Here is a 24,444-nt window from a genome sequence, read left to right as displayed (position 1 = left end):
TCAACTTGGTGGGATTTAGAATCACCATGGAAACAAATCTTGCACCACATCCATGAAAGGTTATCTCCATTAGGTTAACTGAGGGAAGACCCATTCTGAATGTAGGTGGTACCCTTCCATGGACTGAGGTCTATCACCCTATAAAGAGGAGAAAGCCAGCTGAGCATAAGCATTCCGACTTCTCCTGCCATGATGGACTGTACCTCCTTTGAACTGTAAGCTAAAATAAATCCTTCCTTAAATCTTCCTTTCCTCAGGTGTTTTACCATAGCAGCCATACAACTAACTACTACACCACTGAGGAAGAAGACTGAGGAGAGGGAGCCACTGTCCTGAACTCCCTGTCCTGTTTTGCCAGGAGCATGGCTTTCCGAGGCAATTTGGGGAAGGGACAAGAATCACATCCTCCTCAGAGGGGTAAAACCTCTGAAAGCATAGCTGGGAAGGCGACTTCACGTTCCAAGAACTCTAGTCATGGGTTTGAGATGAATAAAGCCTCCTTTGTAACCCAGGGATGAGATTTCTCAGCAGAGCCGGAGCAGGTGCACCTGACTCATCCCTAGGGCATCCCACACTAGGCCAGCCAATAAACAGGAAAGACCAATAGTAACTGAGGTTATTTCTGATGGAACAAAACAAAACAGAAACCAAGTCAGGAATAAGCTAAAAGCTTCCCCCAGAGATTCAAGATTCACCAGCCTGGGATCTAATACTCTCAACTCCAATGACACTTTTAATCTGCAACTGTGGTCCTCATCCTGCTGAGCAAGCCTGAGTGGCCCCAGCGCTGACCCAACCTTCTACTGTTCTCTTCCTTTCTAATCTTTCCCCTTCTAGTGGTGACAGGTCTACATATATGGAACATGGACTGGGTTTCTTTGCCTCCCAAGCACTATACTTACATACTTTCATGCAATCTCATTGGCATAATAATTATTTGCCTTATCTGAGAGATGAAGATGGGAGTTTGGAGAGTTTAAGTGGCCTGTCTCAAGATCACATCACTGGTGTGCAGCAGTAAAGACATCGTCGGTCAGAGCGTAGAATCTTGTTCTATGCCTATGGTTAGAACTCAGTGGCACAAGGGAGGACCTGAGTGTGATCCCAACTGTTCCCACCCTAACTCTGATATCCTGTTTCAGTCAAGATCTAAAAATGATCTTTGAAAATAATAAATAAAGAAGATATCCCATCCAGGCGGGTTGGCTCATGCCTGTAATCCCAGAACTTACGAAGTGCAGGCAAGAGGGTCAGTCATCACAGCTTCAAGACCCACTCTGAGCTACAGAGTGAGACTGTGTTGTAAAACAAGAAAACAACAACAGAAAGAGGGCTGCTATTTAGGAAGGTGTTTGGGCATAGTTCTGCATCCGATGAGTTATAGAAGGAGCACAGTTTAGGGCTCTAGGGAGAAGACAGACACTCAGTAGAGGAGCAGACCTGCATGGCGTGTCTAGCTGCTAATCAGAGGGCTCCATCCAGAAACTATGACAGCAGTATCCAGGCCCACACTGAGATGTGTGAGGTTGCAGTCAGGGATCATTAGGCCCCACAAGGACTCAAGTTGCAGATCAATTATGATGCCCTGACAACAGAGCATCATCCTTAACTATCAAAAAAAAAAAAAAAAAAGGGTTTCTTTGATAGATAAGAAGAACTATCAAGGGCTGAAGAGATGGCTCAGTGGTTAAGAGCACCGGTTGCTATTTTAGAGGAGTTCAATTCCCTGCATCCACATGGTGGCTCACAACCATCCATTTCTAGTACCAGGAGTGCCAACACCTTCTTCTGACTTCCATGAGCACGCGGTACACATACATACATTCAGGCAAAACATTCAAACACATGAAATCAATCAATCAATAAAAATCAATAATAAGTCTTTAAAAGTAAATAAATAAAAAGAGGAGCTAGTGAAAGGAATACCAAACCCACTTCTTGCAAATGCAGGAAGAGAGGAAAGGGTAACACGCCTTCATACAGTGAGAGGTCTCATCTGCTTCTCCCTACGAGTAACTGTGTGTGTGAGAGACAGAGAAAAAGATGAGGAAGGGACGAAGAGGGTTGCCTGGCTAGATCTGAGGGAGCCAGAGAACAACAGGGTCTGAGACTTGCCTCCTGTGTCTGTGAGTATAACACGCATAGCGTCTCAGGAGCCTGAGAGACAAGATGCTATAGGTTTGCAGGTTTGAGGCCATGGAAAACAGCTAAATTAATGGGCTTCTGGAAGCCTGAAGTAGAGTTCTTGGCTTCTCAAAACCTTCAAGGGTGTGCAAGACTGTGGTACATCCCATGGTACCTGAAAGAGAGGAGAAGGACTGCCCTGTACAGCAACCAATGGAGACCTGGGGTTAGCACCACAGTGCAATGGGGGAAGCACTGTATCCCAAAGCCATGATGAGACTGGGGCAGCTCAGCTCTCAAGAAGAGCAGGGAGGTGAGATGAGCCTAGCCCTTGGCATGGGTCAATGTGATCTAGCTGGCACAGTGAGGTCCATCATCTACTCCTGGGTTATGTAAATAGCACAAATCCCATAGCTTAGATGTCATTTGGAGATGAGTTGACAGGAGAAGAAGTAGAAAGATTTTGAGGGCCAGTGATTGTGTGGAGTGCAGCGACTGCATAAGGATGAGTTACTAAAAGCATGGTTGGTTCTCTTCATTATTATCCAAGCTCAGAACCTCCAAAACCCAGGTACTGGCTCTGTAAGCCTGGCATCTGACTAGTTATAAAGATGTATTTGTTTGTTTTGAGATAGGGCCTCACGTGCCTCAGGTTGGCCTCAACTTTGATTATGTCGGGGCTAGGGAGACAGCTCAGTTGGTGAAGTGTTCATCACCTGAGCATCAAAACCCACGTCTGCTCCCCAGCATGCATGTAAAAAGCACGGGTGGTGGTGCATCCTTTGATCCCTGCCCTGGCGAGGTGGTAACTAGAGGAGTGCTGGGACTCTATGCAGCCAACCTAATCTAATCAGCAAGTGCACCATCCAAGTGAGAGCCCCCATCTCAAAACAGAAGGTGGCAGCTACTGGGACCGACCTTTGCCTATTCCACCTACACGCATACATGAGCACTGAGACCCAGCATACATGAGCATCCGTACTTACTATAAACACATGTACACACACACACACACACACACACACACACACACTGATATACAAATGCACTTACTCACTCACATACATGCGCATGTGCTGTAGCAAGGGTGACCGTGAATTTCTGATTCCCCCTGCCTCTACTTTTGCAGTCTCTGGCTAACAGGCATGCACTTATATATCTGGTATATATGGCATTAGGGACTGAACCCTGGGAATTGAGCATGCTTGGCAAACACTCTACCTGTCTTATGGGTGAGAGAATGTCTTGAAAGAGATAACTGGGTTACAATGTAATCTGTAGGATGGGTTTCTCCACAGTCTGACCATTCCCTTATGAGAAGAAATTAGACCCAGAGACATCTGGGATGCATTTCCAGAGGAAAGGCCATATAAGGGCACAGTGGGAAGGCGGCCTTCTGCTAGGTAAGGTGGCCGGCAGGCCTCAGCAGAAGCCAAACCTGCCCACACCTTGACCTTGGGTTTCTACTTCCAACACAGAGAAATAAATAGCCATTGTTTGAGCATCATTCCCTGGGTCTTTGTCACAATCGCTGTGTAGACTGTACTGCCCCCCCCCACCTTTCTCCAAATCTAGCCTTGACAGTAGGGGAAACAAACCACTGAGAAAGAAAACAAACAAACAGGCAGACAGATAAAGCTGTCTTTTCTTGAGTTTTCCCAAATCATTTACAAAATATTTTTGTAATAAAAAATAATTTTAGAGGTTGGTCATAGTGGAACACACATGTGATCCCACGACATCCTCTTCCTCAAGAACAACAAACATACAAAACCCCAACTAACTAAATGAAGTAAAAGTAGATTTGAAGCGCCTGACATTAGTTTTAGAACCTTATTCGTACAATTGAGTCTTTAATGTATTTGCTCCTGTTTTCTGCTCCATGGCTCTATTTTATGTGTTAAAAACAGAGAAGCAGAACTTTCTCATGCATTTATCTCAATAGGAATATTCTTTGAGCAGAAACAGCCAAACACTTCGGGTCCTTGATTAGGGCCACCCTTTGTCTTTGTTCAGGCTGGGTCCTTTCTCGTTATTATAATAAATAGGATGGACAATCAGTGTCTTAGCCAATTGCCTCATTCAAGCTGAACTGCACAGAACAAACCCCCTGCCTCTGGCCAGGAACATGCAGCCTGGACTCTGTGCCTCTGACTGTGCCGTTTCTACTTGGCACCCGAGGAAGAGCTTGGCCAAGTCTTCAGCAGTCACAACTGATTAGTCTCATTCTCCTGATATCTGTGGCTTCCTTTCCACCTCACCTACTTCATCACAGGCAGTTTCTGACAAATGTTAGGGTCAAGGACAACCTGTGTTCTGATGTCTGAGGCGTCCCTGAAAAGGGACACATGAAGATTTATGCAGAGTCAAAGACTGAGGAGAGAGGGAGACATTTTCTTCAGTGGTGTAGCCACCGAGATGCCACTGTTCTCATAAGCACACTCTTGTCCACATTCATCTAAACAGTTCAAATAAAACTCATTACACACACACACGCACACGCACACACACACACACACTGTAGGTGGAAAAGGGTGTTAATTGGTAGAACAGGGGTCAGCAGAAGTGAGTGCTCAAGTACTTTATGTACTTGTATGGAAAATGCCAGAATGAAACCCATTATTGTGTACAATTAATATATGCTAATAATTTTGTTTTTGTTTTTGTTTTTGTTTTTGTTTTTTGAGACACAGTCTCTCTGTGTAGCCTTGTCTGTCCTGGACTCGTTTTGTAGACCAGGCTGTCCTCGAACTCACAGTGATCCACTTGCCTCTACTTCCCGAGTGCTGGGATTAAAGGCATACACAGATAGACCTACATGCAGGAAGCTGGGCCTTGGCTTTGACGGAGGGGTTTTCTAGTTGGTTGAAGTCACTCATCTTCTCAGTCTCGAGGCTACACTGATGCATCTCAAGACGCCTCAGAGACAGGCAAATACAGAAAGGAAGCGACTCCTGCACAGAATGTGTCAAGACAGTGAAGACTGAAAGGTTGCCTGAAGGCTGAGGCACTTTTTGGAGTCGTCTGAGGCCCATTTTCTAAACTTACGGCTCTTCCCAATAGACTCCCAGATCGGAACCCATGATAGAAACTGCTGAGTCACTTCTGTTTTGATTTTGGAAATACTTTTTTTTTTTTTTAATTTCCAAAATTAACTCCTCCCTTTCCCCCTTCTCCTTCTTCAATAAGATGCTATTTCTAGACATGGCTGAAGGTCAAGATCACATCAGTAAGAAATAACCATAAAGCAGAACTTCTTTTTTTTTGTACAGTATTTAACTGATTTTTTTTTTTTTGACCCACAAAGTAATTAGAATATTGGAAGCTAATTCTATCCTATCTACACTTCCTCCTGAAGACAGTTACTAGGAGCAGCTTCTTGTGCGTGTTTTTAGATGGCTTTCATAGAAGCGCTTCCTGACATGTTAGCTTGAGTCTCACAAAAGTGACAAAATTTGTAATTCAAAGGAAAAGAGTCCTACTGTTCCCCAGGAGAAGGAAGATCATGTGGCTTGTACATCATCGCCAAACTCATAGGATTCACTACAGAGGGGCTCCCTGGGGATCTGTCCCTATGTCTGAAGACACCTTACTCTTGTTCGCCTCTAAACTGTGGGGCATAAGTTGGTTGTTTTGGGGACTTCGTCTCTACTCTACGAATGTAAATCATTACTGTATCTGGCACCTCAGCCGAGGGCATTCTGTAAACTGCGGTGTGATTTTTAAAAGGACATTCACGTGTTACTCTTGTACCTGTGTTTGTGTGCACCTGTGTGCCAGGCCTGTCATGCGCAAACGTGGAGGTCAGCTGACGCCGACGCCGACGCCGACGCCGACGCCGACGCCGACGCCGACGCCGCGGGGTTGTTCTTTCTTTCCATCACATAGAGCCTAGGGATCAAATTCAGGTGATGAAGACTGAACTCCATCAGCTTTTTAGAGTTGAGCCCTCTTGACAGTGCTAGACTAGCTGATTTAAACAGCAGATTTCTTTCCTCCCAGGCCTGGGTTTTTTGGAGAAGTTCAAGGCTGGGTGCCAGGAGTTTGCGTGAAGGAAGCTCTCCCTTGCTGGCTTACACACATGACCGCCTTCTCCTCTGTCCTCACATAACCACAGCCCTTGCTCTGAGTAGGAAAGGAACTACCCAAGTTTTCTTTTCTTCCTGCCTGTTTTTTGTTGTGGTTTATCATTTGGTTTTTGAGACAGGGTTTCTCGATGTAGCCAAGGCTAGCCTCAAACTTCCAACTGATGCTCCTGCTTCAGCTTCCTCAGGGCTGGTATTTCCACCTCCGATACTTAGATAGGATTTCGATATGTAGTCCAGGCTGGTTTGGAACTCATGATCCACCTAATGTAGCTTTTGGTCCTCCCTGGAATCCTAGGGATCATTGGCCACCAGCCCATGAGGACAAAGGGAACTGAAGTGACAAATAAAATTCAAATGGCCTGTGATTACAACAAAACGAGTTCTGGGATCAGCCTCAGAGAAATAGCTCATTTTATTGTTTCAGGGGTGAGGTATATGAAGGTTCATAGTATTACATGAGGGGAGGGCTGATTGGCCATAACACACTACCTAATTATTATATGGACAGAGAAGACTAATCGGTCAGAACACAGTACCTAGTTATCATATGGGCAGGAGAGGCTGATTGGTCAGAACATAGTACCTAATTATCATATGGGCAGGAGAGGCTAATTGGTCAGAACATAGTACCTAATTATCATATGGGCAGACAAAGGAGCCGGACTTGTATGTTAAGTCACATAGCTCTTGTGCAGGGCCATACTCCGAGTACAGTTAGGCATCTGTGCCTAGAGACACTCTCCAGACAAGGTCAGGCAGGAAGAGGAAGCCCCACTGAGAGAGGAAGTCCTCCATTTTGCTCCAAGCTCAGAGAGCTATTGGGACACGGTGGACTGTGACTTTAATAGCAGGGTCTTCCAACAGCAACCAGCATGGCAGGAATGAGGATATTCTATTAAACACACACACACACACACACACACACACACACACACACACACACACACACACACAGTGCTCTGTCTGCATGTTCATGTGCAGGCCAAAAGAGGGCATCAGATCTTATAGATGGTTGTGAGCCACCATGTGGTTGCTGGGAATTGAATTCAGGACCTTTGGAAGAGCAGATGGTGCTCTTAACCTCTGAGCCACCTCTCCAGCCCTAGGGATGAAGATATTCTAAAGACACCTTTGTGTCAGGGATGGAGATGGCTCAGTGGTTAAGAACACTTGCTGTTCTTGCAGAAGACATGGGTTTGCTTCTGAGTACCCATGTGCCAGTTTTCAAGTCCTCCCTCCACCTCTCTCTCTCTCTCTCTCTCTCTCTCTCTCTCTCTCTCTCTCTCTCTCTCTCCCTCCCTCTCTCTCCAGTTACAGGGGAACTGGCATCTCTTGTATCTCTCTCATTTGACTGTCAGGCTGTTGAAACGGTAGACCCCCAAAATGAGAATTTTCCCCAGGAATCTCATGCTGGCTCATGCCGGGAGAAGGAAAGGGTACCAGCCAGAGGGAAAACTTACTCCTTTCCCCAAAAAGATTTCTAGTAGTTTAAGGTGGTTCCAACAACCACCTTAAAGGGTGAGACTGAAGACCAGACAATGAGTGAGTCAATGGTGTCCAGAACCGTACACCTTTACTGGGTGATGGGATTTCAGGTATGCGTTACCATGTCTGACTTGGTGTCTCTTCTATTGTAAAAAATGGATTTATTATTATTTCATAATTTCACAACACACATATGTATATATAAACCTCGATTGCCTCCCTCATTATCTTCTCTAATCCCCTCCATGTTACCAACTAGGGGTCTGGATCCAGTTTGTTTTCTCTGCTGATCAAACAATTAAAGTGCAGGGATCCAGGTGTGTTGACCCCAATAGGCAGCTGCGGGCAAAATCTCACACTTTAACAGACAGAATCAACAGATGAAAATGCTTTTATTCAAGGTGAGGAAACACACCAGGGGTGGGGAGCAGAGACAAAGAGACAGAGAAAGAAGAAGAGAGACAGAGACAGTGAGACACACACAGAGAGAGACAAAGAGAGAGAGAGAGACCTCCTACTCGTCAGAAGGGGGACCTAGGAAGCCGAAGCCTGGCTCCTCTGGAAAGCTGGGTGGGGTCCCTTTAAGGGTCTTTGATGGGATAGAGCGGGATCCCCTTTTCCTAAGTTAGAATTGGCTGGTTTAGAATCGGGAAGGAAAGCCGATAAGCTCCCAAGTTTGGGTACACACATCCCAGCCAGGCCTTGAGAGCCTATCTGACCATCCTGGGCCAGTTAGCCATCATCAGGGAGGAGTGGTCAACTACTGGTGATGGAAACCTCCCGCCAGACCTTTATCTCAAGCTCCCAGGTCTTTTTCTCAGGTTAGGAAGAAGCCAGAAGTTTGCCGTCTGCATTACTCATCTGTGGATCTCCTTATATGTCTGCCTATCGGGGGTCTAACCAGATCTAACTACAAGCAGTATTAATTTAATAAATTAATTTAATAAAATGGTGATCAAAGTTCCTAATCCTTGCCTCCCTCTCATCACACAACTTCTTACTCCCAACGCATCCTCCTCTACTACCATGTTTTTTAAAAATGTGGCCTGGTGCATTTTTCCAGGGCTGCCTGCCTGAGCACAGATGGAAGGCTATTTACTTGAGCAAGGGCGATTCTCCGTGATCAGTGGCTATACTGTCCCTCACTCCTCCCTCTGTAGCCACTAACTGCCAATAGCACCTCAGGGAAAAGTGGGGCTTTGTAAGCCCCTCCCCACCCACTGGTGGTTTCCATCCTTTGGAGGCCTTGTGTAGGTAGCCTGCTCCTAAGAGTGCACCAGTGGCGCCACAGGCATGGCATGCCCAGAGAACAGCTCTCCTCAGCATTGTCTGGCTCTTACATGATTTCTTTCCCTCTTCCCCTTGGAGGAGGTGGTATAGATGTCTGGCTTAGAGCGGAACACTCAACGGTCACCTGCTCTCAACTGTGAGGACTCTGTCTCTTAGCTCTCACTCGCTGCATAGAGAAGGTGTTTGACCAGGGCTGAGAGCCTCACTAGTCTACGGGAATGAGCATAAAGTATTAGGAAGCAGGGCCGGGCGTGGTGGCGCACGCCTTTAATCCCAGCACTTGGGAGACAGAGGCAGGAGGATTGCTCTGAGTTCGAGGCCAGCCTGGTCTACAAAGCGAGTCCAGGACAGACAAGGCTACACAGAGAAACTCTGTTTAAAAAAAAAAAAAAAAATTAGGAAGCACTTTGCAGTGTTTCCTTCATTTAATACGGACACCGTTCTCTGATTAGACTGTATTATTCGGTTGGGATCTCCGGTTCCCCTCCCCCTCCTCCACATGGTGCGGTAAATCCCACTGCCTCTCTCCAACCCAGCCCCCTCCTAGGAAAGCCTCCGCATTCTGGCATTTGAGGATTGCCCCAACCCCTCACCTGGAGCCACCAGCTCCCCAAATCCAGCAAATGGCAGACACATCATTATTCTTCACCCACAATCCTTAAAGACTCAGCCCGCCATAGTCCGGGAGCGACTTCCGCTGGCCTGTCCACTGTGGCTGCTCAACTGGTCCAGGAGCTTCAGTTCCCAAACAAATCTGCCCTTTTTTATACTTTCAGCCTGGCTTGGATTGGCTTGTTTCATCAGCGGATATCACCCATCACTTTTGACCTCATTTTATCCTCATTGCTTCTTTAAATATAGTTAAACTGGGCGCCAGGGATTCATAAGGACTGGGGAGGGCATAATTCAGCCCATGAGAGTGTGAGAAATGTTTTTCTTTTATTCCCATAAAAGTAGTTAGTCAGCAAGTGCCAATGTTCCATAAATCTCCTCACACCTCGTGTAAAACTCTTCTATGAATCTTTTAATTTCTCCTAAATACTAGAACGTTTGTTCAGCAAAGCCTCCTTCCCTCCCGTTTTCCTAGAATTTGGTGGCCTGGAGAGGCTGCCTCTCCCCCCGCCCCCCCCTTCCTTCGTTTTCCTTTGCCTCAAGTTTTTAGAAACTAACCAATCACAAAAGACTACTAGGTTGGGCCCTAGCCAATGGGGGAAAAGAAACAGTCACTCAGAGTATCAGAGTAGAAACCAAGTGAATTTCCGGGTCTCAGCATGCTTGCCAGCTTACTTTAGATTATGGCACCTCTCCCACCTCCCCCCCCCCCACGCCAGCCACCCCGCGCCCCCACCCCTCCACTCCCCCTTCTTTCATAAAGAAGTTGCCTTACCAAGTTCGGTTCTCTTGCTTCCTGTGCTTCTTTGCATGGTGCTGGGGTTACTAGTTTCCAACAGTAGTAAGCAATATTGCTACTGATTTTTAATAACACAGTAGTAAAAGCTGCTACTGGCTTAAGTGCCTACTGTGTGTTAGACACTGCACACGGCATGCTCTTTGTGTGACGTTTCTTTCTCTAGTTTGCTTTTCTTAGACGCGGCTGTGTAGTAAAGGCTGGACTTGAACTCATTAGGTAGCCCAGAGTGGTCTCGAACTCTCTGAACTCTTCTGCTCCCACTGAGGACTAGGATGGCCTGCATGAGGCATCAGGCTCATGTATAGTCCTATAAAGCTCTCTGAGATGTGTGTTAGTACTCCCAGAGTAAGAAGCCAAAATGAAATTCATTTCACTACTTAGAGTGAATCCTGGCTAGAAAGAAGTGCACTGACTGCTCTAGTCCCTGCTGGTTGAGAATAAGGCTTAAATAATCTCATTACAAGGGCAAAAGGGGGGAATTGGGAGAGAGCAATGTGGCCAATGCCAGAACAGAGACAGGAAAAACGCACCCCTGGACTCAGCACGCTACGGTTCTTTGCCAGTGCCTGTCTACTGCAGGTCCCTGTTTTTGTTCTTTTGTTTTTTGCCTCAGTGAGTCTTTTTAACCATTTCACTCACAATTACAGCACCTGTCCTGAAAGAGACTGGCTAGGTATCAAGGTCAGTCTAAGCTTGGACTCCTCCTAGAGCTGACTCGGACTCAGGCAGTGTGTTGTCTGTGCAGGTTTGCATCAGACAATGTTTCAGGGATTCTGTATCTGGGTTTTTCCTCCAGAGGCTTCAGGGTTCTTTGTGTTTGAACTTGACGTTGATGGTACGGGCTGGTCCCTGCTCACCCTCTGGCCTGTGTGCCATCTTTGTTGCTTTATCTGATCCTAACTAGAGGCTCAGGCTACAGCCTCATTTTCTATCACAATGCACTCAAGCACCAAATCCAGTGCTTTCTGGGTGCTCCCCTTTCAGGTCACCCCCCCTTTTTCCGAGCTATTTCTGCCCCAGCTGCTGAAACTTTCTTGCTTCAACTTTTAGTCTCCTCCCTGGGAAACTGTCTTTTTATTCTCAGCCTTTCTCGTACCTGCTGAATATGAAGTATGTACCACACAACATGCATGATATAAGATTTATTGTAGAAATGTGAGAGAGGAGGAAATGGGAAAGGATCTCCCCAGAGGGACAGAGACAGACACACAGACAGTGTGATAATGAATTGTCTCACCCCAGTGACTAGAGAGCCTTTCCCCTTTTAAACAAAGTCCCACTAGACTTCTAAGAACCTCACTGGGAAGGTGAGGTCCTTTCTTTTTGAGACAAAGTCTCACTGTACAGCACTGGCTGTCTGGAATTCACTAGACCAAGCTAGCCTTGAACTTGTAGAGACCAACTTGCCTCAGCCTCTCAAGTGCTGAGATTAAAGGTGTGTGTGCCCCCACACCCTGCAATGGCTTCTTCTCTTTTCTGCTCTATATGAAATGATAGTGAAGGTGTTGGCCCTGCCACGTAGGAAAATGGCCGAGGACGTTTCCTGGAATGGCAGAGAGTGTCTGAGGAAGCATAAGGCTTACTCGCTAAAATACCCATGAAGCAGAGCGCTTTGCGTCCTCGCGCCTGCAATGGAGAGGGACTTGATTCACTCCACAGATGCCGCCAGTCTGAAACCAAGACTCCCTGGAAAGGTCTCGAACTAAGGTCTCAGAAGAGGCTCCACGCAGCTTATTTGTTTGTTCATTACCCGACGAATACACTGAGTGCCACTTCTGCACTGCGTTGGGAGCAAATATTCAAAGGAAAAGAACCAGCAGGAACCCGAGTAGGGGATTAAGTCACCCCAGGAGGTGGCCTTCGGCTCCTGGCCGTGGGTCATCACTCTGGGCAGTGATGTGAACAGGCTAAGCTAGAGGGCATAGAGCTGGCCCTGTGAAACCCATCACTCAGGCCTCAGGGAGCCTCCCTTGCTGCCCCGAGCACAGCAGGTGACACCTGCTCCCGACACATCACAGACCTTGATCTTTCTGCACAGAGAAAGCTTTTTCTTACATGACAAGGTGAAGAACAGGATCTCCCCTTCCCCAGCAGGGTTAGCACTAAAGAGGCCTAGTGTCCTTGCTTCAGAAGTCATTTTCAGAAGGGTTAAGCTCTTTAAGAAGCATTTGAATGCTGCCAGGGTCCCTGAATCCTCCGTAAATAAACGCAGATGGCATTTGCTCAGAAGTTAATGCTACCTCCAGAAATGGGGTCACATCTCTCCCCAGTAACTCTCTCTTCCCTCAAATCCTTCCTGTAGCCTGTCCTGTGTGGCATAGCCTTCCCATTAGGTATTTATCCTTTTGAACATGAATGCCACCCTCCTCGGCTGAGAATTCTCTTATTGTTACTTGGGAAAGGAACTCTTTGGAAGTTTTGGAACAAAATAGAGTGCTTCTTCATCCCCTTGCTGATCTCCAAGCCCAGATCGTGTCGTTCAGTTATCCCTTTTCTGGTTTTGTTTGTTTTTTCCTTTGGGTATTGTTCCTTGGAAGCTATTTGCCTTGAGTTTGTTTAACGTTTTTATTTACTTTTGAGACTTTTCATACACTGTATTTTGATTCCTTGACTCCTTCTACGTCTACTCAACTTCGTGGTCTTCCCTCTCTTCCAAACAAAATAAAACCCAAACCAAGCACAACAAGAACAACAACAGAAGCACACGAAACATCGCCCACCACGGAGTCAGTCTGATTTGTGATGGCTAATGACTCCTGAGTCTGAGGCTCGCCCTGAAGTGAGTGTGGTATAACCTCTGTCATTTTATTGAAGGTAAGTAATTTACAGTGTCTGCGACAATATGCATAAAGCCTGCACAAGTTCATGCCACACAAAATTCCAGTGCTGAGAAAAGAAAGTGGACAGAAAAATCCCACCCTGTGCTTGGTAGGAGATGGGAAATCCCCTTCTTCTTCTTCTTCTTCTTCTTCTTCTTCTTCTTCTTCTTCTTCTTCTTCTTCTTCTTCTTCTTCTTTTTTGAGAGAGAGAGAGGGAGGGAGGGAGAGAGAGAGAGAGAGAGAGAGAGAAAGAAAGAGAGAGAGTGTTTCCTTCTAGGACCTTGGGGTCCTCCTGTCTCTCCCTCACTCGCCAGCCCTGGGATTAAAACTGTGCTACCACTTTTTTTTTTTTTTTTTTTTTTTTTAAGTTCTGGGGCTCAACTCAAGGTCCTCTTGCCTGCACAAAAAGTTCTTTGCCTGCTGAGCTGTCTCCCAGTCCTGCAAAGGATTCATTTCAACCTAGCATTTGCCTTTGCCATCATAATTTATTTGCTTTAAACAATTGTAGCTCTTAAAGGTAGGAAGGCTTAAACTCAGCAAGAAGATTATGATTAATTTTCTACTCTGGTGTCACAACCCACAATGAGTGGGTTGGTCTTCTGCTGGGTCCCTTAAAAATTCCAGTCTATTTATTTCCAGGCAAATCTCCACTTGGTACGTTGGCAGGTGACTCAGCAGTGCTGCTGGGTGGCTCGAGATTGCCACCTGTGCCTGTGCCTGGTGGGTATGGGCATATTGAGATAAACAGCAGCACTGAAGGAGTAGGTGAGGCCTGGGGGCAGCTCTCTGGACCAGCATCCCTCTGTACTGTCAGGCCAGCCTTTTTCAGAGCTGATCTACTTCCCGGATGGAGAAGGCTTTTCAGCAGAAAGCCAATTGGTTCTATGTGGAACTCTCTGACAAGTACCCAATTGGGTCCCATCTAAATCCCAATCCCTGGGGTCTCAGAGGTGAGGTGGGAGTGGGTGTTGGCCAGTACCAATTCATGGCCCAAGGACATTGGCTGGCATTCCTTGTGGGATCAAGGGATCAAGTGTTTCATATCAGTTGCACCCAGCGTCTCAAAAGAGCAGTGTCTGCGAGTTCTAGAAACAAAAGCTATACACATACCCTGTTCAGATTTGTGTTTGGTTTCTGTTGAAGTTGTTGGCAAATTGCTGTCCATAGAAAAACATTCTTTGATGCCATACACATCAGGATTTCCCATTTTTTAAATTCAGATAGTCCTGCACTTGTGTCTTAGAGCCTTTGAGGACTGATTCATTAAGTGTCATTTTGTCTGATTGCTTGGAAGTGCAAATCTAACTTGAAAATCCTATTACAATACCAGATGACTAAGTTCTTAACACAGAAGACATTTCTCAGAGGTCTTACCAGGTGTTTTTGTTGCACTACTTTCTGATGCCTTTCCTGGGAGCTTCTGTTGCATTAATTGAGAGCCCTTGGTTTTACTGAACATTTTCCTCTTAAGTTACTAAAAAAACCAAACCTCTTAAGAGAGGTGGTGGTGAGCCTTTCAAATAGGGTTTGAAGAGATAGATTAAAGGTTAAGAGCACTCATTGCTCTTTCAGAGGACCTAAGTTCGATTCCCAGCACCCATTCTGGGCAGCTCACAACCGCCTGTAACTCCAGTTCCAGGAGATTTAGTGCCTCTTCTGGGCTCCATGGGCCTCCATGTGGCATATACTCACAGAGGCATACGCATATATTGCTGGGCAATTTGCCAGTGAAGAATGACCTGCTATGGTACCAAAAGCAGTGTTTCTGTAGGCGGGGAATCCAACAAAGCACCTATGAGACACATGAAAAGTAAATCTCCAGAACAGAGGTCCAAGAACAGAGTGCTGTGTTAACTGCGACTGCTCTCTCTTAGCTGGTGCGTGTAAGACAGCGTGGTGCCTCCCACCAGCTATTACACATGACAGGACGCGGTACCAGGTTTTAATCTGCCTCCAATTGCGGTGATGGCTTGGAACTGGTTAGAAAAATGAGGTTGTATTAATATTTTGAAGTCTGTGAGTTATGACTTCCTCTTTGACGGGTGTAGGGAGGAAGCCTCTCTTGACAGCTATGACTTCATCTTCAAGCAGTCTCTGCAGCGAATATGCACTCTGCCTCTCTTGCCCTTCCTTCTCTCCTCTCCCTAGCCCCTCGGTAGGCGTGTGGTTGACAATCTGTGGGTGCTAGGGATCTTATTGTGGTGCTGTGAAGGGCTTCTGCACACAGGCTAGTTCTTCAGAGTAAAGCCCAGGAACATATGCCCCTTGTCTTACTTAGGGCTGCCTTCGCCTGCCCTCCATACCCTCCAGCTGCCAAAGGGTTAAGTGGAGCATGTTGAAGTATCAACCCCTCCAGCTGGTTTCTTTGCATATTCCTGGCCACCACTGTGATGAGTTCAAGCACAAATATTCCCAAGTGCACAAGTGGGCACAAAGTCAAGGCGGCCTGATACTCTATCTGCCTTCGAAGAAGTAGTTATTGTGTTTTATTACTATGCGTTTGGATAAGTAAAACATCATCCCAAGGTTGAAATACAATGCTAAATGTGTACATTGCTTAAGTCACTCATAGAAAATTAATACCCATAGCTGGGACACTTGAGTTGCAATTAGCCCCTCCCTACTCTGTGAGCACCTTAATTAGCTTTGTGAACCTTCCCTTCCCACGGTCTCCTTAGGAACGTGATGATTCTTACTTTCCCTCTTTTCTACTGAATTACACTGTTGCACTCCCAACAGCCTTGTTTAAGAAGCCTGTTTTCTCTGGTCTTGCCAGAATTGCAGCTTCCATTTTTGCTAATCCCATAGGAAGAGGGAGAGAGGGCTTGTGGGAGAGAACCAGGAGACATGGTAACACAAACCTGTAATCCCAGGACTGCAACTATGGAGATGAGAGTATCAGTTCAAAGCCAGCATGGGCTTCATAGCAAGTTTAAGACTAGCCTGGGTTAGATGTGCCTTTGCCTCGAAACAAACAACGTCACTGTCATCTTTGCATGGCTTTTATTTAACTGCTGCTTCCTTAAATGATATAAAATGTTCCATAAATTTGTGTGTCCTCCTTGTTCAGGGCTATGCTACTCTTCTCTGCGTTGTTCCAATTTCTATGGGCTGCCAAAGCGAACACATCTTTGAATATTTTTTTTTTTTTTTTTTATGGCTGAGACTGATGTCTATGCTTCTTTGACAGCTCTGTGTGAGCCCCTTGTGGGAGCCACAATTCCGACTTCACAGAGTAGTAACGAGGGTCTGGCAACTATTATGTTTTGGTTTTCCATGCTACATTTTGATGTTCACATCTTTGATATGAACTTACTTTCAAATGATATTCCTAGATCAGTTTAAAGAGGAATAGTCCTTCACTGTGACAGCTACAAAATCCTCAAACACAAAGTGTTTCAAGAAGTGTGTGTGTTAAGCTGGCCAGTGATGGTGCACGCCTTTAATGCCAGCACTCGGGAGGCAGAGGCAGGCGGATCACTGTGAGTTCGAGGCCAGCCTGGTCTACAAAGAGAGTCCAGGACAGCCAAGGTTACACAGAGAAACCCTGTCTCAAACAACAACAACAACAACAACAACAACAACAACAACAAAAAACAAGCTGGGTGGTGGTGGTGCATGCCTTTAATCCCAGCACTTGGGAGGCAGAGGCAGATGGATCTCTGTGAGTTCGAGGCCAGCCTGGTCTACAAAAGTGAGTCCAGGAAAGCCATGACTGTTACACAGAGAAATCCTGTCTCGAAACCCCCCCCCTAAAAAAAAAAGGAAAACAAAAAACAAACAAACAAAAAATTGTGTATGTTAAATATGAAATATGCACAACACAATGTGTATGATATAAGATTTAGTGTAGAAGCATGGGAGAGAAGGAAGAGGGGGAGGGGCGCCCCATGGGGTGAGACAGAGAGACAGGCAGAAAGAGAAGGGAGGTGGGGGTAAAAAGAGAGAGAGAGAAGAGTGGGTTTGCCCTTTTATATTCTGGACAGGGGAACACACCTGGTGGTGGGTGCCCTGTGATGACATCATAGGTTGCTAGGCGGCCTGGAGGCAGGCTTGTGAAGCTGTTTACATGCTAACAGTGTATATTTACATTTTTGTTTTTCAGACAAAGTCTTACATAGTTCAAAGCTCACATGATAGCTGAGGATGACCTTGAATGAATGATCCTCTTGTTCTCACCTTGCAACCATTGGTATTGTAGGAATACGGTCACCCAAAGCTGTCCTTTCCACTTGATATCTCATCATGGGACCTTGCCCTTTTGGAACTGAGATTCTTTTTAAAAGAGGTAAATGGATGTATATATGTTCTGATTTACTCAGGTTCACTGAGCAAAATTCCTGAGACTTCTGCACAGGGCACAAGTGTCTGCCTCTAAGCAGCTTTTTTTTTTTGACAAGTAAATGCCTTTCTCTCACAGAGCCCTGCCCAGAATGAAGGGCGCATTTGCATTCCTGCCTGAGAGACTTGGGGCTGTCAAGGCAGAAGAGCAGGAATTCTTCTCCAAATGTGTCACCTACACCTCATCAAAGGCACAATGGAGAAGGCAGGGCTGGGGCCAGCTGGGGGCCCCACAGACTCTCACACAAACACTCTTCAAACAGAATCGGAAAGGAGCCTGTCCTGACTTGTGGGTGCCCTGTTGCTCTCACCTAGAATAGGGCATGTGACTAAGGAACCGCAGATAACAGGTGCCGCTGGGGTCAGACCTGGTGACTCACTGCTGTGCTGGACTGAGACAGAAGCGCTCTTTAGGTGTGGTTCTGGTTTGGGATGGGGGTGCTCTGTTAGTATGCTAGGGTGGTGGCCAGGAAATGCCTGAGCTTGATGACCAGCACTGGTGGCAGAGAAATAAGCAGAATCCTGCCAATGCTGAATTCTCCTGACCAATAACAACAACAACAACCTGGAGACTCTGGTTTCTCATGGTAGTTGTGTCCCACAAAAAACAACACAAGCCATCAGCATTGAATTAGCAGACACTGAGCCATTGTCCCAACAGACAGTTCACCGAAAGGTTTCCATAAACCAATGGCTTCTTACATAACCTTGGTATTTCTGTTTGCGTGTTTTGCTTTCGTTTATGTATTCACTCATCTACTTCCCTTAGTGTTTTAAGACCGGGTTTCTTCGCTCTAGTCCAAGCTGGCCTGAATCTCTGAAACCCAGGCTAGCCTCAGCCTCACAGCAATCTTCCTGAGTGCTGCCATTTCTGCACATGCCACTATCCCGCTGCCCCAAGTTCTTGGGAAAACAGACAAACACCAGCCAGATATCCGGTACATACCGGCAATCTCAGCACTTGGGAAAGAAAGACAGAATGATTACCCCAAGTTCCAGACCAGGCTGGTCTACACAGCGAGTTCCAGGACAGCATGAAAGACAGATGTATAAGACCCCACTTCAAACAAACAAAAGGACAGGGAACCCTTCTCCCACAGTAACATAAATCTACATGTAAAACTGCTTTAAGGGGGGAAAAAGTAAAGATGAAAAGAGCTCCATTTCCCAAGATAAACTGACATAAACTAGCGAGTAAACTGAGATGATATTCTGACCCACTCTGTCACCAAGGGAAGGACAAGCAAATCCCACCTGGCTTGTGTAACTGAGCCTGTTGAAGCGCTTTTCCCGGAGCCTGCCTTGTCATCACATGATAAGCTGTTCCCTGGGCTGGCCCTATCTGGATTTCATTTGTCCCCACAGACAAACAGGAGGGGAGGGCTAAGCCAGTTTGCCCTTTAACAGCAGTGTGTGTGTGTGTGTGTGACAGCATCAGTAGGGAGGAGGCAGGGAGTCTAGGAGAGTGGATGATGTGGCAGCTCTCCTAAAAGGATGGATGTGCACATGTTTCTCCTGTCACGTGACTTCAACGGTATGGTCTCCTATGTGCTTTCCAGTTCTAGGAACTAAATCAACTCGCTGTTTCAGACGCTAGTTTCCTGGGCACATTTGAACATAACAGCTTCTCTGATTCAAAAGCCTTCTGCAAACAGCCTCTGACTTGCTGTCCTGTTTCCTCTCTATCAGTTCAGTTAGACATGGGATCCCTTTTCACATCATAAGCAACGCTATCCCTACGGTGTGGCTCAGGGCGACTCAATAGCTGGGATGTTTTATGATTGAGATACTTGGCTCTTCTCATTAAGTAATGTGATCCTAAAATGGATTAAAAAGAAAAGCTCAAAGCCCTTTGGCTCTCCTGCATGGCTTACAGGCAGCATAAACCTAGTTAATATACTTTAATGATTGTTTTTAAAGCAATCAGGTCCCTTGCAAAAGTCACCAAAAGCATCATTGGGTAAATACTTTAAATAATTTTTATTTATGTCAGAAAAAAATCTCTATGGAATTAACAAGGAACTACCTGTATGATTATTGTTTTTAACTAATAAAAATGCAAGTAAAGCAGACATTGCTTTAACATTAATTCCAGCATACAACAGGTGTCCTCTGAACTCTGGATTTGGAACCTTAGCTACACCTGTTCCACATGGATTTCCAGAGAAAATCTTGCAAAAGGTCACTTCAAAGGAACCTAGAAATGCCAGCCAAGCTGGGGAGGGAGCAGAAAAACAGCAGGAATTAAAGAGAGCGAGGGCTGCCAGATGACATAAGAGTCCCAAGAGTGTGGGACCTCAGGGGCCATTACAACAGAGATCCCAAGGTAAAGGGATGACAGCTGGCAAGTTGAAGTGACTCTTACTGACCTATTAATTAAAACAGTTACAACCGTGTGGGCAGAACTCGAGTTTGAAAGGATCTTTGAGTTTGAAGTGGTTATGAAACATCCATTATTATCATGAAGACACCATTCAAAGACCCAATAACATATGTCACTGCATCTTTTAGATTGCTGTTACTTAAGAATTTTTCTCAGTACTAATAAGTACAAGGAGGCCAATTAAACTAGCTCAGATTACTGAGAGGGGACAGGTGACACAGCAGCTGTCAGGCTTCCCACTCACTGTTGTTATGAACCCAAAACTGTTCTAAAGAAAGAAAGTCTGTAGCTGGGGAGACAGTTGAGTCACTAGAGAGTTTTTCTTGAGGACCTAAGTTCATCCTTCAGAACCCACATTAAGGAAGGAGGAGGAGGAGGGAGGAGGAGGGGGAGGACGGAGTAGGTGGAGGAGAGAGGAGGAGGTGGAGGAGGGGAGAGGAGGAGGAGGAGGAGGAGAAGAAGATGCTAAATTTTGCTGCACACGCTGGGAAGACAAGCAGCTCACTGGGGCTTGCTGCCTAGCCATCCAGCGTACTTGGTGAGGTCTAGGCCAGTAAAAGACCTATCCCAATGAAAGGAGGAGCCAGTGTCAGAGGACACACAAGGTGGTCCGCTGGTCTGCACGCACATCTATGCACACATAAACATGCACACATAGACATACAAAATGAAGTGTGTGTGTGTGTGTGTGTGTGTGTGTGTGTGTGTGTGTGTGTGTATGTGTGTTCCTCAATTGGTTTCTGCGTTACATACTGAGGCAAGGTGTTGTTCAGCACCATCCTCTGAGAGGAACAGCTGTCTTTGTCACATGCGCTGTGGCTGCTTTCAGGAGCCCATCGGGATGTAACCTGGAGACTGTTGACATTCCGTCATAGAAGGAGGGGTATGCAGCATCACTGGACGTTCACTAGCACATCTGTCTGTGTATGGTCCTGCCCTAATTTCACATGTTTCTGGGAGGAGCAAGGGCAAGCTGGGACGCCATCTATATGGGCTAGATAGAAGCATCATCCATGCTAGGTGAACCTAATCAGTGTGGCTGTTGAGGGTCACCAACGCTCCTGTCAGTAACCCCCTTGTGCCGTAACTGAACCCAATAAACTCACGGGTTCCCCCCAGAGTGAACTTTGGTGGAATTATTCTCTGGTTTGTCATCAGAACCTTATTAGAAGTGAGTTGACATTTTCTCACTTTCTCCAGAGGAGAAATTTTAGTAATAAAGGGTGTCCTAGTTACTTTTCTACTGCTGTGGCAAAATACCATGACCAAGGCAACTGATTAAAACAAATAAATAAAGCCAGGCAGTGGTGGCACATGCCTTTAATTCCAGTACTCGGGAGGCAGAGCCAGGTGATTCTTTGTGAATTTGAGGCCAGATTGCTTTACAGAGTGAGTTCCAGGATGGCCAAGTAAGACCCTGTCTTGAAAAACCTGAATAAGTAAATAAACAAACCAACAAACAAGTAAATCAATAAAGGAAACCTCACAGTTCCAGAGGGTTAGAGTCCTAGACCATCAGGGTAGGAGGCATGGCAACTGGCAAGCAGCCACAGTGCTGGAACAGCAGCTGAGAGTTCATATGGATTCACAAGCACAACTGTGAATGGTGAGGGTGTTTGAAACCTCAAAGCCCACCCCAAGTTACACACTACTCCAACAAGGCTATACATCTGCTAATCTTTCCCAAACAGTTCAGCAATTGCTGACCAAACACTCAAATACATGAGTCTACGGAAACGATTTGCATTCAAATCACCGAATAGTGTCCCTTGCTGAATCCAGTGAGCCGTGAGCCTGGAGCTCCCTGTTTTGGTTAGTTCAGCTAGCCAAGTTTGCTTAGGGATTGCTGGTCTTCCCAGCACTGGGGTTATAGGTAGGACACCAATGAGTTCATTCTGCACTGTGGGCACTTTCCCCGAGGATCCATCTCTCCATCCTTTTGAGTCTGTTTTAAAGGGGCTAAAGGGCAGATCTTGGGGTAAATGATAAATATGACATATTTTTGCATCCCGTATAAATTACTTGTGGCATTATACACAAGACCTTCCCCGAGAACAACACTGAAGCATACAATTTAGGTTAAGCCCCTCATAGTTTCGTAGCATGGATTAGGTGTGAAGTTATTGCTTTATGTAACTCTCTTTTGGAAAAAAAAATCCACATCATTGCACTGCTATTACAGAATTGCTTTAAAAAGTATTTCCATGAGTGAGACAGTTAATCCAAATTCAAAGGGGGGGGGGAGGATTTGGTGATTGCATTAGTATAAATACCGTGGAGGGAAACTAAGACTGGAACACAATAAAATAGAAGATGGTTGAATCTAGTCTACTGTGACCGCCCGGTTAGTTCACAGGCGAAGCTCCATTTGAAGTACGCAGTACCTTCAAGGGACATTTCCAGTATCTAGGAGAAATGTAGACGTTGGTTGGACTTGCAGGGTGTTGGGACTCCACAAGCAGGACCAAGATAAGAACACCATTACCAGGGCCGGAGAGATGGCTCAGCGGTTAAGAGCACCGTCTGCTCTTCCAATGGACCCGAGTTCAATTCCCAGCAACCACATGGTGGCTCACAACCACCTGTAATGAGATCTGGTGTCTTCTTGTGGTGGGAAGGCACATTTGTGGGCAGAATACTATATAAATAATAAATAAATCTTAAAAAAAAAAAAAAAAAAAAAAAAAGAACACCATTACCGGGGAGTCAGAGGCAGAGATGGGAAGATTCTGAGTTCCAGGTGTGGCTCTGTTGCAAACCCCCATCTGCAGTGATTACTTTTCTCAATAATGTGACCAAATAACTGACAGGAGGCTACTTAAGGAAGGAATTTTCCTTGTCTGTCTGTCTGTCTATCTATCTATCTATCTATCTATCTATCTATCTATCTGTCTGGCTACTTAAGGAAGGAATTTTCCCTGTCTGTCTGTCTATCTACCTATTATCTATCTGGCTACTTAAAAAAGGAAGTTTCCCTATCTATCTATCTATCTATCTATCTATCTATCTATCTATCTATTTATCTATCTATCCTATATTTATTTATTTTTGCTTGTAGTTCCAGGGGCACCAATCTCTTAAGGTGGCTGGTTATAATGTGTCCACCGTCAGGGAGCAGAAAGAGATGAACACCATTGCCAAGGTGCTCAGATTGCTTCCTCCTTTTTAAAAAAATTACTTAATATTTAAGTCTATTTATTTGTTTACTGTTGTATGCACATGCATGCTCATAACACCTTGTAGGACTCAACTCTCTCCTTCTAACATGTAAGCTCCAGGGATTGAACTCAGGTCATTAGGCTTGGCAGCGAGCACCATTACCTGCTAGCCATCTTGCTGGCTGTGCTTTCTCCTTTCTATTCAGTCCTGGGACCTAGCTCTTAGAATGGCTCCTCCCACACTCAAGGTGAGTCTTCCCACCTGAAAATAGCCTAATCTATATAATTCCCCTCATAGGAGACCCCGTGAAGCTTGCTTCCTAAGTGATTCTAGACCTTGTGAAGTTCACAATCAGTATTGACCATGAAACTATTTCAGAAAACTAAAACCATGGCTAAGTATGTAGCTTAGTTGGTAGAGCACCACATAACCAGACTGGTGGTGCCTACTTATAATGCTAATAATTGGGAGCTAGAGACAGGAGGATCATGGTTCAAAGCCAACCTCAACTACATAGTGAGTTCAAATCCAGCCTGGGATGCCTGAGACCCTGTCTCAAACAAACAAGAGATATGAATAACTGGAATTAAACTATGAGTCATGGACAATAGAACAAAGGTTTGGCTCTTGTGGCAACCTCAGATTCAAAGTAACTTTGCTACATGTGTGAAGTACACATTTCTTTCAAGTCACTAGAGGCAGATATAAAAGGGAAAAAAACGAAACCAGAATCTTGTATTGGCAGAGATCAATCAATTCATCTCTCCCATGCAAATCATCTCATTAGCCTAGCTAGCCATTTTTACATTGCATCACTGAGAAGTCATGACCTTGACCAGTTGAGCTCACCCACGATCGTGGCACTTCTTGACATGAAACACACAAACACAAGGCAATCAGCAAAGCTGCTTCTATAACCAGAAGGAAGTAAGAAATAAGGAGAGGGGGATGGAAGGAGACCCTTGGTCAAGGACAAAGTCATCTTCCCCAAGCCTCAGCCAAACCATCTTAAAGAACATTTTCTTTTCTTTGGAGAGCAGGTCTCAAGTGTTCTTCAATGTCAGCCTGCTTCCTTGCTTTCTAATTGGTTCCCAGTTATTTGCGGAGACTCTGTGCTCAATTAAAAATGAAATGGATTTGAGTGAGTCAACTCAAGTGTGTTTGTACCCAGATAATGGAAGAGTATTTAATGACAAAAAGAAAAGAGCTGGGACAGAGAGGAAGCTGAAATGCATTGTGCTGAGTTGTAAAAAGTTGTCTGGCTGAACTGCAGTGGCACAAGCCTTTAATCCCAACACTTGAGAGCCAGAGGCAGGTGGATCTCTGATTTTAAGGCTATCCTGG

General features: G+C 45.6%; 1 pseudogene; it reads right to left on the bottom strand.

The window, feature by feature from the left end:
- Positions 1-16,242: 16,242 nt before the first annotated feature.
- Positions 16,243-16,342, bottom strand: LOC127196766 (uncharacterized; annotated as a pseudogene).
- Positions 16,343-24,444: the final 8,102 nt, after the last annotated feature.

The sequence above is a fragment of the Acomys russatus genome, chromosome 12 (genome assembly GCF_903995435.1).
Source record: "Acomys russatus chromosome 12, mAcoRus1.1, whole genome shotgun sequence".
NCBI classification, from domain to species: Eukaryota; Metazoa; Chordata; class Mammalia; order Rodentia; family Muridae; genus Acomys; species Acomys russatus.
Note: the sequence above shows the minus strand (reverse complement) of the source record. Positions and strands in the feature narration are given on the sequence as shown.